The 15,000-nt window shown below is 41.5% G+C and overlaps 1 long non-coding RNA gene across 1 annotated transcript in view; it reads right to left on the bottom strand.

The window, feature by feature from the left end:
- Nucleotides 1–15,000, bottom strand: part of LOC132535862 (uncharacterized) — a 794,128-nt gene that overhangs the window by 139,302 nt on the left and 639,826 nt on the right. The window lies entirely within an intron of this gene.

Here is a 15,000-nt window from a genome sequence, read left to right as displayed (position 1 = left end):
TCCAAAAGCAGCAATTTAAAGGCACAGTCACAAGCATCTGGAGTGGGGTTCAGAGCTTGAGCTGCTGCTGCAGCTTGGTGAGGATTGAAGTGCTCTGTCCAGTTTCTAGCTCTCCAGCTGAAAGTGGGCACACAGGCTCCCCTACTCCCTCTCCTCAACTGCTTGCCTTTAGTCTGGAACCAAGCTGGGGCTGAAATGTGAAATTCTAATGATTTATATCAGAGGGCGAGAGACCTGAGAGAGTTTAAGCAGCACCACTGGATCTGAAGGCTGACAGCCTCAGGTGAGGTCCAGGACAGCACAGTGGATGGATAGAGACAGGAGCTGAGGAATCCTCTTCAGATGTGGTCGCCTGCCTGTCAGTCTGCCCTCATTGCCTTCATCCTAGTAGATGCACACACCCCCCCATTTCCCTCCTTCAGATTCCCTCTGGTAAGCTTGGCTGGCCCTTGGAAATTTCCTAAGTGCCTTTTCCTGTCATTCTTTCAAACCCAGCTTGAGTCAGAGAAGGGGTAGCTTTGCCTGGCAGGGTAAGGCAGGGCAGGGCAGACCTGACACACAGCAGGGTTTGTAAGCTTCAGATGAGTCTAAGAAACCTAGACCTCTAGTGGTCTAGCAGTCCAGTAGTCCTAGATGGAGGAAAAAGGCAGGGAAGATAGACTGGTCTTTTCCTTTGCCTTGTCCATTGGCTTACAGCATATCCATTGCATCAACAGCTCAATTTCCACTGCTAGATTCTTGCCCAAACTTTCTCATGTAACACCTGTGTTACAGCTTTCCTTCTCATTTCCTCCTCTTCTTTTGTATGTTTTCTAATTTCATCTTCTTTCTTATCCTGAACCTCTCCTTTACCTCTCCTCTCTCCATCTCATTATCTCTCTTTGTTTCATTTCTGTGTCTCCCTTTCTGTATCTCCCCCCTTCCCCTTTCCTTTCTACCTTTTTCCTTTCTGTCACCTTTGGGGCTTTTGTTATCTTGATTGACTTTTTTTCAGATAGAGACAGAGAGAAGAGAGGACCACGGAGAAAGAAGAGGTAGAGGGAGAGGGAGAGGGAGAGGGAGAGGGAGAGGGAGAGGGGAGAGAGGGAGAGGGAGAGAGAGAGAGAGAGAGAGAGAAAGAGAGAGAGAGAGAGAGTCCACAGTATAAAAAATTTTCCTTCACTATGGTGACAGACTCAAACTTGGCTCCCACACATGCAAAGCAGTTCATCATTCAAGCTGCCATGCCTAACCCACCTCTTTCTTTTTTTTTTTTTCAGATTTTTTAAAAAATATTTATTTATTTATTCATTCCCTTTTGGTGCCCTTGTTGTAGTTATTATTGTTGTTATTGATGTCGCTGTTATTGTTGTTGTTGGATAGGACAGAGAGAAATGGAAAGAGAAGGGGAAGACAGAGGGGGAGAGAAAGATAGACACCTGCAGACCTGGTTCACCACCTGTGAAGGGACTACCCTTCAGGTGGGGAGCCGGGAGCTTGAACCTGGATCCTTATGCCCGTCCTTGCGCTTTGCGTTGTGTGCGCTTAACCCACTGCGCTACCGCCCAACTCCCCAACTGTCTTTCAACCTCTCATCTCTCTCAACCTTTCGCAATTCTCTCATTCTACTCCTGAATGATAACAATAAGAAGCCAACAGTTTTAATTTCTTCTTCAGTGAAAATTCTGACAGTAGCTCTGCTGAATTCTGAGTGTGGTCTCAGGGAGGGTCAGTGACACTGTGTAAGAGTCAGCCCCAGAGCTCTGTTTGCAGCCCCCTAGCCTTGCCAGAGAGACTTTTGTGGAAAATGCAAAAGCTTTTTCAGAGAACCCACTGAATAGTTGGATTAGCAGTAAAGAACTGGTGAGTGGAACTTGTACAGCATTTCCCTTTGGGCTATGTTATTATTGAAGATGAATGTTAAAACCACAAGTGAAAGAGAAAATAATTTTAGAGGACACACACTGAAATATTGATGGAGGGGATCTGGACCTTGGAACTGGGACTGGGAACATTACATGCTTCAAATAACACATGAGCATTAAGTGCAAAATACTAATTACCCTGAAGGCATCTTTAGAAGCTCTTTCCCCTCCTCACCCCACTCCTTGTAATTATCACAACCTCCTCTCTGGGCAGAAACTAAGCCTTAGGGAATATCTGGGGCCAGTCTGCAGACTAGGCAGCTAAAGGATGGTACGTTTGCTCCCTTTGTTTAACTCCTTCCCTCTTACAAACCTGATCAGGTCACTTTCTCTGGCTATTCTTTACTGTTCTTAGACTGAAGTTGACAGTGTAATACAATCTAGCCACTCTACTTGTTTCACAGATCCATTTAGAATTGCCAGTTTCCCCAACTTCCAAATTGTTTCATATGTTGTTCCTTTTGTCCACTCTTCCCTCTATTCTTATTCTTTCTTCTGAACTAAGCTTTATTGTTACTTTCTCAAGGAGTTCTTGAGTCCCCCCATCCCCATCCCCGCCTCTGTCATCCTTAGGTTGGATTATTAGACACTCTAGGATATCCTCACAGCTCCACCCTGCACTCTGGTGTCTTGGAGATCTATCACAACCCATTAAAATGACCTGTTTACTGTCCTATTTCCCTGGCTCTACTTTGAGTTGGCTGAGGGCAGAGACATCAAACCCTGTTGACCCAGCCTGAGTCTGGCACATTATAAGCAATCAGTATAAATTTGTTAAAATATGTAGCCCATGTACCCAGGAACATTTTCTAAATTCACTGCCTTTACAGTTATTTTCTGTCAAGCAAAAATGTTAAGTGTGACAAGGGGATGAGAAAATGATGAAAGGAAGAAATGAGAAAGCAACTTCCCCCTCAAGCCTGTAGCATTATACTCAGATATTGGAATTCTTTGTTAATGGAAAACATAGGTCCTGGGGACAGTCCACTGTCTTGGTCTAATCTCCTCTTCCCCCTTGGTTGGTATACCTGTCTACTGAGAACATAACAACTTGCAGGGAGGAAATATCCCTTATGAGGGGAAGTAGCAATGACTAAATATCTGAGTGACATGATGAAGGAATATGCCTTTCCTAGGATGCTGGAAGCAGACTGGGAGGAGTGAGGAAAGGAGGTAAAGAACTGGGTAAGCTGCTCCAAGGAGTTGGCAAGCAACAGTAGAGATACCCATTCAGAAGTTCCATGAGCAAACAGGAAGCTACATGTTCTTTCTTTCCCCATTTTAATTAGTGATTTAATACTGACTTACAAAATTATGAGATAAAAAGAGGTATAACTCCACATTGTTCCCACCACCTGAGTTTTTTGTCCCTATTCCCTCCATTGGAAACTGCAGTAGTTCTCCCAAGGTCACAGATATGGGTTGATTATTATTTCTATAATTATCTAATATATATATATATATATATATATATATATATATATATATATCCATTTTTTCTATGGTCCTGCCTTCTCTTCCTTTTTATGTCACACCTACACCTATTGATACTTCTAAATGTCCTTCCTTTTTTCCTCTTCTCCCGCTGGGTCCTGATGGAGTTGGAGTTCAGAGCCCTCAGGTCATCTTCCCCTAACATTTCTCCCCTTCTGGGGGTACAGACCAAAATTCTTTATGGGGTCCAGAAGGTGAGAGTTCTGGCTTTTGTAATTTCTTTTCCACTGGGCATGGGTGTTGGCAGGTCAATCCATACTCCAGCCTGTTTCCATCTTTCCATAGTGGCTAGGGCTCTGGAGAGGTGAGGTTCTGGGACACATTGGTGAGGTTGTCTGCTCAGGGAAGTCCGGATGGAATCATCATAGCATCTGCAACTTGGTGGCAGTAAGATATTAATCAGAGCAAAATGTTTAATAAACAAGAACCAAAAGGTAGGGATAGAGCATATGAGAATAGGGATCTTAGTTTGGAAAGAAACCAGGAAGTCCATTGTAGGTATGTTCCATGTAGCCAATGACATTATTATTATTATTATTATTATTATTATTATTATTATTATTATTATTATTATTTTTGCCTTAGCTTGATAACTAACCTACAGATAGACTAAAAAGATTGTCTGGGAAGATGGCACCAGAGTTAAGAATAGGAATAGGAAACTGGATTAGGGCAAAGAGTAGCTACCAAACTTGAAGAAAGTACTTTTTTGACCTCATCACCTCTGAGTCCCTGCTGGTCTGAGCTCATAGTTCATGGTCACAGCTGGGAACATTCCAGGATGCACTCCTTACAGGACCAGTTTTCCTCTAGTGTTAGGGCAGAATGACACTACCATTGCTGCTATATAGTGAGGGCAAGGTCCAGGAGAGACCCACAAGAAGGCTTATAATAATGCTGGAAGCTACCTTTTCTGAAGACCTCAGTATTTTCTGCTCCAGGAATGGCATACAATTGTGTCCAGATTGACTCTATTATCTCTCTCTCTCTCTCTCTCTCTCTCTCTCTCTCAGCAAATTATAGTGTATACAAATCTCCACATTTTGAACTGTATCATACCCATTTCTGTTTTGTAATTGACTCCATCTTGGTCTGAAAACTGACTGTATTGCAGTGATGAGACTGTGTAGAAGTCACCCTAGGTGAAACTTTTTTTTTCAGGTGAGAGATAATATTTCATCCTGGGGGGGAGGCTACTGAGTGCTTAAAATGGATTAAGCACATTTTTATAAATGTCCCAATCCAGGAAAGAGTTGGTCACAGTTTAGTCTTATGCAAAGAAATTCACAGTTGTGTCCTCCTGACAAATAGGCTTCCTGAAACCTCAGAAGCATGTCTGTGTTGGGTTGGAAATGATTTTGTGAACTCAATGACTTCTAGAGCTGGATTTAGCAGTGAAACTTTGGAGAATCATTTGACATGCCTTCCTAGACCTGAATCTCTATATCACTACTTTAAGGAGTGATCTGGGGCGGGGGAGTATCTTGAAAGTCAGGTTGTGTATGCAATCTTGGGAAATTCCCGGTGCCAGTTACATTTAGGTAAGGGGAGAGAGAGAGAGAGAGAGAGAGAGAGAGAGAGAGAGAGAGAGACAAAGAGTCATATGCCTTTTTAAAATTCTGCTGACAAGGATTGGGGCATTTCAGCTGGCTCTCCAAGGAGCAAGGCTACATCTTTTGTTGTGAGTTTTTCTTTTCAGGTTCATCTTTAGATTTCAAATATATGCCAGTTTACTCAAAAATGGGGGTTCCACTTCTGGTGCTGAAGGAGTACTATTGGCAGAGGCAGTTAAGACCATTTGCTCTTCAGACATATGAAACCAACATGTGGTATGTTTGTGGACAGTGGTGGTATTGGGAGTTTCACAGTCCTCAACCCAGCTGGAGAAAGGAAGAAGAGGAAAACGGAAGTTAAAGTAAACATGTTTAGTGTTTGGTTTTTTAATTTTTTTTTCCTTAAAGACTTTTGGAGAGTGATTAAGTTCAGTGTTTCAAAGATCAGACATACTTCTTTTTTTAAAACTTTTCAAGTTTGTGTTTCATTGTTGAGTTGTAAAAATTTACATATATCTAGCAGAATTAATTTATCAAATAATAATTTGTGGAAGAATATATTGATGATGTCAGTCAACTCACTCTGAGCTGACATTTTCAAATAGAAAGAGAGACACAGAAAGACATTAGGAGGGAGGAAAAGGCACAACAGCATAGAATCCAATGCAATAACTCAGGCTTTGAACCTAGATTGCACACATGACAAAACAGAAGACATCCCAGGTGACCTATCCTTTCAACCTTTTTTTTTCTTTTCTTTACTGGGATGATTACTGGCTTACAGTCAACAGCAAAATACAGTAGTTTGCACATGTATAACATTTCTCAGTTTTCCACATAACAATTCAACCCCTTCTATATCCTCCTCTGCCCTCATGTTTGAGGACCTGAATTCCTCCCTGAACTCCAGAGTCCTTTACTTCCGTGCAATATGCCAAACCCAGTCCAAGTTTTGCTTTGTGCTTTCCCTTCTGTTCTTATTTTTCAACTTCTGACTGTGAATAAGATCATCCCATATTCATCCTTTTCTTTCTGACTTATCTCACTTAATATGACTCCCTTAAGCTCCATCCAAGATGAGGTGAAGAAAGTGAAATTACCATTTTAATAACGAAGTAGTATTCCATTGTATATATACCATAACTTACTCAGCCACTCATCTGTTTTTAGACACCTGAGTTGCTTCCAGGTTGATCAGACTTATGCTTTTTATGAAATACTTTGGGTCTGGGTTTTGCAGACAAAGCCTGGGGTATCTGACTTTGGAGGATAAGCTTCTTCTAGAGGTTAACTTAGGTTATTCTCAGTCTTCAGAGACAAATCTGGTATGAGTACCAGGATATCATCAGTGAATAGTTATACTGTATCTGTGACTGGACTCTCTCTGTTCATTGTCCAGGTAACAACAAAGGTGAATCTCCATCTAGAGAAGATGAATTGACTGGCATCCAGTAATGAACCAGTTCCCCTTTGATGCATGCTCAGACTCAATTCCCATCAGCCACTGGGGAGCAAGTCACTAGGTGGGTAGGAGAATTTCATATAGTTTCCACAGTTTGTACTGACTTTGCTTGTCTCTTATTCTCATTACTCAATAATAGATTCTTATAACTCTGAAACATTCTTTTTGGGGGTGATAGGACCATGTTATACCTATGCACAGAAGTAAATTAGTTTTTACTTGTGACCATGCTTATGAATGTCTAATTTAACTCATTTGGGAATCAATATCATCCATATAATATGAGATATGACACTCTTATCCAACAAAATAGAACTTGGAAAGATGAATGATGATTGTGTGGAATGGACTAGAATTGCACCAATTCATGTATGCATTCCATAAAAATGAATGTGTCCTAATTGTCTAAGTGTTGGAGATGCAATAGTGGACACAGCACACAGAGTCCGTTCCCTCATGTAGCTTATGTTCATGTGGGGCAGTAATGCAGTGCCTTTACAAAGAATGTTCTGCTTGGATCATGCAGGACCTTAGTGAGTGGCTCTCACACCCTTTGAAAAGGATATTTGCTGTCAGTCCTAGAAAAGAGAAAGACTATTTTTTCAGCAACAGGAATGCATTTCATTTCTGTCTATACCTAAATCTGTTAGTCACAACACCTGTAGGTACCTGCTCAAGAAGTTTCTCCTCTAATAATCTATCATGTCCCTTAAACATAATACACATGTCTGAGTCCCATGAGTATATCAAGTGTGGTATATACATTTTCATCTGTGACTGTTAAATAAGCCACTTCCTCATTAGGACAGTTAGGGAAGTTAAAAGCTCTCAGCACTCTCATACTAGTGTTTTCTTAGTGACATTAAATATCTAGGTATTTTTCTCCCTTTTCTTCCTCCACCTCTTCTTCCACACTTCCCTTCATTTCTTCTTTTTCTTCTCATTCTCATCTTCCTCCTCTTCGTCATCCTCCTCCTCTTCCCACTTCTTCTTTCACCATAGCACTGCTCAGCTCTAGTTTATGGTAGTGCAGGGGATTGAACCTGGGACTTTGGAGCCTCAGGCATGAGAGTCTCTTTTTATTTATTTATTTATTTATTTATTTATTTAATTTATTCCCTTTTGTTGCCCTAGTTATTTTATTGTTGTAGTTATTATTGTTGTCGTCATTGTTGGATGGGACAGAAAGAAATGGAGAAAGGAGGGGAAGACAGAGAGGGAGAGAGAAAGACACCTGCAGATCTGCTTCACCATTTGTGAAGCAACTCCCCTGCAGGTGGGGAGCCTGGGGCTCGAACAGGGATCCTTACGCTGGTCCTTGCACTTGGCGCCCCCTGCGCTTAACCTGCTGCGCTACTGCCTAACTCCCGGAGTCTCTTTTTATAATCATTATGCTATCTACCTCACTCCCATTTCTTCTTTTAATTTTTTCTATGCTGTAATAAGACATTGGGCACTGAATTAGGGAAACATTTGGTAGGTGAGTACACATATTTATATTTATATGCAAAAACTGAATTAGCTTTAATCACATCAATAATATAGCTTAACAAATACTATATGGCAAAATCAGGAGTTTCTCTTTTTTATTGTTATGTATAAAATGAAAATATTGACAAGACAATCAGATAAGAGGGGTATATTTCCACACAATTCCCACCTCCAGAACTCTGTATACAATCTTTTCCCTTGAGGTATAAAAATAGTTTTTCTTTTTGACAGGGGGAGGGAAGAGAGTGACACCACAGCACCGAAGCTTCATTCATTGCAGCAATGGATGGACTCAAATTTGGGTCACATGGCAAAGCAGTGCACTAATCAAGTGAGCTATTTCACCAGCCCAAGAATTAGACATTAGAGAAATATTTATTCATTTTATGAGAGACAGTGAGAGAGAGACCAGAGTAACACCCTGTCATACACAATGCCAAGGATTGATTCCAGGCCCTATGCATACTGGTCCTAGACTCTACCCTCTGAGCTACCTCCTCAGGGCTCCAACAAATAATTTTTTTCTAGGTTGGCAGCTTTATTTTTTCATTGGGAGATGTTGTTCCATAATCTTTCTTTTTAACACACACACACACACACACACACACTTAAGTAATGATTGACAAGATTGTGGGATAAGAGGGGTACGTTTCCCACCACCAGACTTCCATACCCCATCCCTTCTATTGGAAGTTTCCCTATTTTTTATCCCTTTGGTATGGACCAAAGGTATTTATAGGGTGCAGAAGATGGGAGGTCTTTATATTGTCTTTTTTACATGCTTGCTGTACTTATCGAGTCATTGCAGACTACTGTGCAATTTTACTTTGTTATATATTTTCCCCTAACTTATGGATACATGTGCATATGTGCCCTATCCCATGGGATCTGGTTTATATATAGGTTCTGTAACTTTGCTAGAAAATGCACCACCCAAAATGGAACTAAGGAGTCCTATGAGCTAGGAAAGGTCTCATCAGAGCATTGGAGCTAGAAGGTTGACATACCAGGCCTGGGATCTCTGGATATAGTCTGAAGTGAAACATGTCGAGGTGGCACTGGTTGCATTGATTTGGTTGAGATCAGCAGATGCAGTATCTGAAGATGATGCCCCTGCTCCTAGCAATCATTATCCAAGAGTCAAGAGAGATAACATGTTTGATTGAAGTTGGGTGTGATAAGTTCTCCTTTTTATCCTTGGTGCAGGTGGATCTCATTCTTTGAATTGTGTCTTTGGCTTCTACATTTACTGAACTAATGAAGCCCTTCTAGCCACAGTTACTTACGCAGAATAATTGGAATCCTTAGGTAAGGTGTCAGATTAAATCACTTCTCTTTATACAGGGTTGGTTAATTTGTTTCACGATATTATGCTACATATTACCCAAAGCAACAGATTCTAATCAATTAGGATCACTCCTAAGGAGTCACTGGAGACGCTAATCAGACAGAAGGCTACTCCAATCCTCAGCAGTGACACATGCCAACTTTTGCTGCCACCTCTCTTGCACTGTCAGCAACATCATCATCAGACACTGAGAGAACATTTCTTTGAGACCTTTAACTTTTCTGTCCTTCCACTCTCAGTTTCTTTCTGTACCCTTCACATTGCCTTTCTTCCATGCATTATATTCCACGTGTTCTATAATGTCCTCACTTTCTACAGCAATGTCTCCACTGCTGAGTCAAAGGCAGGTGCTATTTCACAGCTGCAAACCCAGTACAACCAGCCTCAATTATGGTCCAGTTTCAGGAGAAACTAAAAGGATGCTGAGGTCTTGACATTTTCAGGCAAGCAAGTGGCACATAGCCAAGGAACTCTGCTCAGTTACATCACCTTCGGCAAAGGCACTTAGGAGACCAGATTATTTTCTATGTACAGTACCAGGTCTGTGAAATGGTAGAAGAGGACCATTTAGAAAATTTGCTAAGGTTGAACGTAGGCTTTCTGCACTTCAGAGAAACACTGGGAGGAAACTATAAGTATAAACAATGGAGCTCAGCTTATCCTGAGCTACTGGAGGAGATTTGAAGTGGCTCTTTTTTTTTTTTTTTTGATAGATAAGATTTTGGAAAAAAAAAGTTTCCTGAAATTCTAATCAAGATAAATTAGCAACCAGCAGCAGTCAGAAGATTCCCTAGGAAAGCTAAATCAGTGAGCTATGTCTCAGACTCCTCAGACGAGAGACTAATTCCTATAGAAGCTGTTAGTCAGTGTTTAGAAGGTCAATATATCTGGTGTGGATAACTCATTTTAATTGCATTGCTTGAATCTGAGTGTAAAATAAGTCCAACACAGTTTCAAATGACATCATAGGGCTATATTTACCTGGTTACCTCTTGCCTCTGTAGTTACTAGCAAGTAGATCTAATAACTTTGGGGAAGGATTTCTGGCATTATATGTTGCCAGATTATCAGAGGTAGAAAATATTTTTATTTCAAGTCGGTTGAATTGATAACAATGATAAGGTACATTTCAATGTCTTTATTTAGACTCTATTTTCAGGGATCAGAGAGATAACTCAGTGGGTAGGGTAAGTGCTTTGTCATGATACAGCCTAGATTTGAGCTCTGGTACCACATATGTACAGTAGCACGGGTTGGGAGACCTGTGGTACTGTGGTGTTTCTTTTTCTCTTTCTCTCTCACTGAGTAAAAAGTAGCACAAGAATAGTAAAATTGGGAGTCGTGTGGTAGCACAGCCGGTTAAGTGCATGTGGCGCAAAGCGCAAGGACCCGAAGTTCCCCACCTGCAGGGGAGTCGCTTCACAAGTGGTGAAGCAGGTCTGCAGGTGTTTATCTTTCTCTCCCCCTCTCTGTCTTCCCCTCCTCTCTCCATTTCTCTCTATCCTATCCAACAACGACATCAACAACAATAATAACTACAACAACAATAAAAACAACAAGGACAACAAAAAGGAAATAAAGAAGTAAATATTTTCTTAAAAATCTTTTTTTAAAAAAAGGAATGGTAAAATCCTGCATGTGTGAGGTTCTGGCTCTACCAAAAAACAAAACCAAATCTTAGTATCAATATCATTTATTATCTGCCCTTTTAGATCTGTTTTACAGGTTAGAAAAAGAAGACCCTCCTAACCCTGTTCCTCTTTGTCTTCTCTGCCTCATATTGTATGCAGCCATTCTCATTTTATTTTATTTTATTTTATTTTATTTTAGCCTCCAGGGTTATCACTGGGACTCGGTGCCAGCACTACGAGTACACTGCTCTTGGAGAACATTTTTCCCATTTTGTTGCCCTTGTTGTGGTTGTTATTGCTGCTATAGCTGTTGTTGCTGCTGGATAGGATACAGAGAAATTGAGAGAAGAGGGGAAGACAGAGGAGGAGAGCAACATCCACTCTCATTTTAAATCTTCCATATTCCCCAAACATAACTATGTTTACAAATTATTGCAAATCAAGTTAGCCAATAAGATGGACTGAATCAGAAATAACTCTAGGATTCTTCTTGTACTGAGTCTCTAAGAGGGAAAATATAGAGGTCTGTTTCATGTAAACTTCTGCTTTTAGATTCTTCTTTTTCTACTACCCTACACATCTGCCACTGTTCTACATGGTTCTACTCATTTGCATGTTCAGAGCAGCAGTGTCTAAAAATGAACTAAAGTCTACTGATGCCCAATGACAATCAAGCTAGTTCTCTTCATTGAATGAATGGGAAAATAGAAAGTACAGAATGATTGATTCAGTCTATGGCCATACCACATGAACATGCCCAATCTCATCCTAAAAACACAATTTCAGCAGATCCAGTGATATATAAGGGTGACGGGGGGGGGGGCATAAAAAAAAAGAGTGGTGGGGCTCAGTGTGCTGTGATAGAGGGAAATGGTATTTTTGGTTATGTGTTGTTTTCGCCGGGCTGGCTTCACGGGCGGGTAACAGATGACCTGGGACTCATGGCTGGGTTGTACGCAGTATCTCTTTATTCATGCAGGACGCAGCACAATCTATACCAAGCTAAGCTAAACTAAAAAACTACAAACAATCTTGTCCTTATAAATATACTAGCCCAGTAGGGTGGGAACAGGATGCGACACAGAGAGGGTGGAGAGAAAAGTGACTGGTGAAAATCAGGTATCAAGGAGAGGGGGCGGAGCAGGCAAGAATTCTACCACTGAACCTCCCTGGAGGGAGGGTGGTGCTTGTTAATAGTGGTTATGTAAATAGAATACAGTGGTTATGTAAAAAGAATGCAGTGTTAAGCAGGGGGGATTAAACCAAATGAAACAGAAGGGGTTTTTAGAAGCATACCAACAGTTATGGGTGAGGTTTAATGGCACACATTATGGGGAAATGTGAAATTGTAACCCTGTGATGACAATGGTCTTGTAAGACAAGCATTTCCTCAACAAAATGAATTAGTTGACTAAAAAGGATTTGATTCTTTTCTGCATAGTTCCACTGACTCCTGCATCCTGTCCCTCCTGCTTCCTATCCTTTTCAACCCTTCTTTGTACCTGAGGTGACTTAGAAGGAAAATACTGTTAATATTTAAATATTCTCTTGTGGTTTTGTGTAGAGGCTTGGCCAGGCTTCTATGAACAGACCTTTCAGCAACCTTGACTGTTCTCAAAGGTGGTTTAGATTTTTCTGTGGTTTCCATTCCTTTTTTAAAAAATATTTATTTGTTTATTCCCTTTTGTTGCCCTTGGTGTTTTATTGCTGTAGTTATTATTGATGTCGTCGTTGTTGGACAGTACAGAGAGAAATGGAGAGAGGAGGGGACAACAGAGAGAGGGAGAGAAAGACAGACATCTGTAGACCTGCTTCACCGCCTGTGAAGCGACTCCCCTGCAGGTGGGGAACTGGGGGCTTGAACTGGGATCCTTGTGCTTGCGCTTTGCGCCACCTGCGCTTTACCCACTGTGCTACCGCCCAACTCCTGGTTTCCATTTCTTGCAGACACATGTCACTTTGGTGCAGATTGGGGCAAAGAGTAAAATTCAGTAGGAGAGATTTGCATGGGGTAAAATGAAGGAAGACTGGCATCTCAGCATCACTTTCAAAACCACCAAGTCATGAAATGCTAGCCATGGCTAGGATGTTAAAGCTCAAATCCAGTCCCTTCTTTTTGAAGACCAAAGAATGGCCTGAAAGGGTGAAGTAGCAAAATCATAGTGATGCAGCTGTTTGGTACAAAGCTTGGTTTAGAGATCAGAAACTTCAGTTCCCCAAACAACTGCTTTCTATCACATCAAAAAGCAGCCCTTTGCTTTGTATTTGGTGACATTTTCACAGGGCTTTTAAGCGCACACCTACTCCACTGAACCTGCTAGCCATGGATTCTTCCCAGCAGAGCACAGACTTAAGCAATCTTTTTTTTTTAAAATTTTATTTATAAAAAGGAAACATTGGGGAGTTGGGCTGTAGCGCAGCGGGTTAAGCGCAGGTGGCGCAAAGCACAAGGACCGGCAATAAGGACCCTGGTTCGAACCCCAGCTCCCCACCTGCAGGGGAGTCGCTTCACAGGCGGTGAAGCAGGTCTGCAGGTGTCTATCTTTCTCTCCTCCTCTCTGTCTTCCCCTCCTCTCTCCATTTCTCTCTGTCCTACCCAACAACGACAACAACAATAATAACTACAACAATAAAACAACAAGGGCAATAAAAGGGAATAAATAAATAAAATAAATATTTTTTAAAAAGGAAACATTGACTAAACCATAGGATAAGAGGGGTACAACTTCACACAATTCCCATCACCAGAACTCCGTATCCCATCAGCTCCCCTGATAGCTTTCCTATTCCTTAACCCTCTGGGAGTATGGACCCAAGGTCATTGTGGGATGCAGAAGGTGGAAGGTCTGGCTTCTATAATTGCTTCTCTGCCGAACATGGGCGTTGAGAGGTACATCCATACTCCCAGCCTGTCTTTCTCTTTCCCTAGTGTGGAAGAGCTCTGGGGAAGTGGAGCTCCAAGAAGATTGGTGGAGTTGTCTGTCCAGGGAAGTCTGGTTGGCATCATGCTAGCATCTGGAACCTGGTGGTTGAAAAGAGAGTTAACATACAAAGCCAAAAAAAATGTTGAACAATCATGGACCTAAAGGCTGGAACAGTGCAGATGAAGAGTTGGGGGGGTGTCTCTGTTTTGTAGATAGCTAGTAGGCATATTTTATTTATATTCCAAAGGGCCTGTGGCTACACTAGTGGTTTTTTTTTTTTTTTTTTTTTTTTTGCCTGAGCCTGAAATCTGATATGCAGGTGGATCCTAATTATTGTCTGGGGAGATGATGTCATGGCTGACAGAAAGACCAGAAATCTGGATCAGAGAAGAGAGTAGCTCCCAAATATGGGAAAGGTGTATAAATATTGTTGATTGTAAACCCCATCCATTTGATGTGATCTGGGGCCCATATTCAGCTTAGGAACCTATGTGACCTCTGCATTCCTGTAGATCTGAGCTCACATTCTGTGGTCATAAATAGGAACGTTCCAAGCTGTCCCAATATCAGGACCCATCTTCTTAAGCAATCTTAAGCTACTTTGCAGGAAAGGTCCAATAGTAGGGCCCAAGGAGTCCCTTTATACTAAGTCACAAGTCAGTGAAATTATGCATACATAAACTTGCTTTCTCCACTGTTTACTCAGTAACTCATTCTTTTCCAGAATGTAGGGTGGAGGAGAGAAGTGAGAGAAGAAGAGACAGGAGAGAGCAAAAGAGGAAACAGAAATGAGTTGATTTCCTTAGAATACCTTGTGCCTCTCCCCTGACTCAAACTATTTCTTCAGTTCCCATTCTTGGGAGCCAAATTCCTTTGCAATCCTGGGACTTCATTATCCTACTATAGTAATGATAATAATAGAAATAATGTTGCCTCAGCCGGGTCTCTCTTATCCAGATACCTCATCAGCATAGCATACTGGCATTACAACCTAATGCTGTTCTCTGGAGGCATGGGTCTCTTGTTCAGCCACAAGGAATAAACCATCCGGAAAGAGGAAGCTGTGTGCTCCAAGAGGAAAGTAAGTACAAGTGTGGCTGCCTTCAGCCCCCTAACTTTGAGAGAGTTCATTCCTAAGTGAGATGATGGGGGGGCATTGCAGCCCCAAAACTGTCATCTCAACTCTGGGAGAA

Source organism: Erinaceus europaeus, chromosome X, assembly GCF_950295315.1.
Source record: "Erinaceus europaeus chromosome X, mEriEur2.1, whole genome shotgun sequence".
NCBI lineage: Eukaryota > Metazoa > Chordata > Mammalia > Eulipotyphla > Erinaceidae > Erinaceus > Erinaceus europaeus.
Note: the sequence above shows the minus strand (reverse complement) of the source record. Positions and strands in the feature narration are given on the sequence as shown.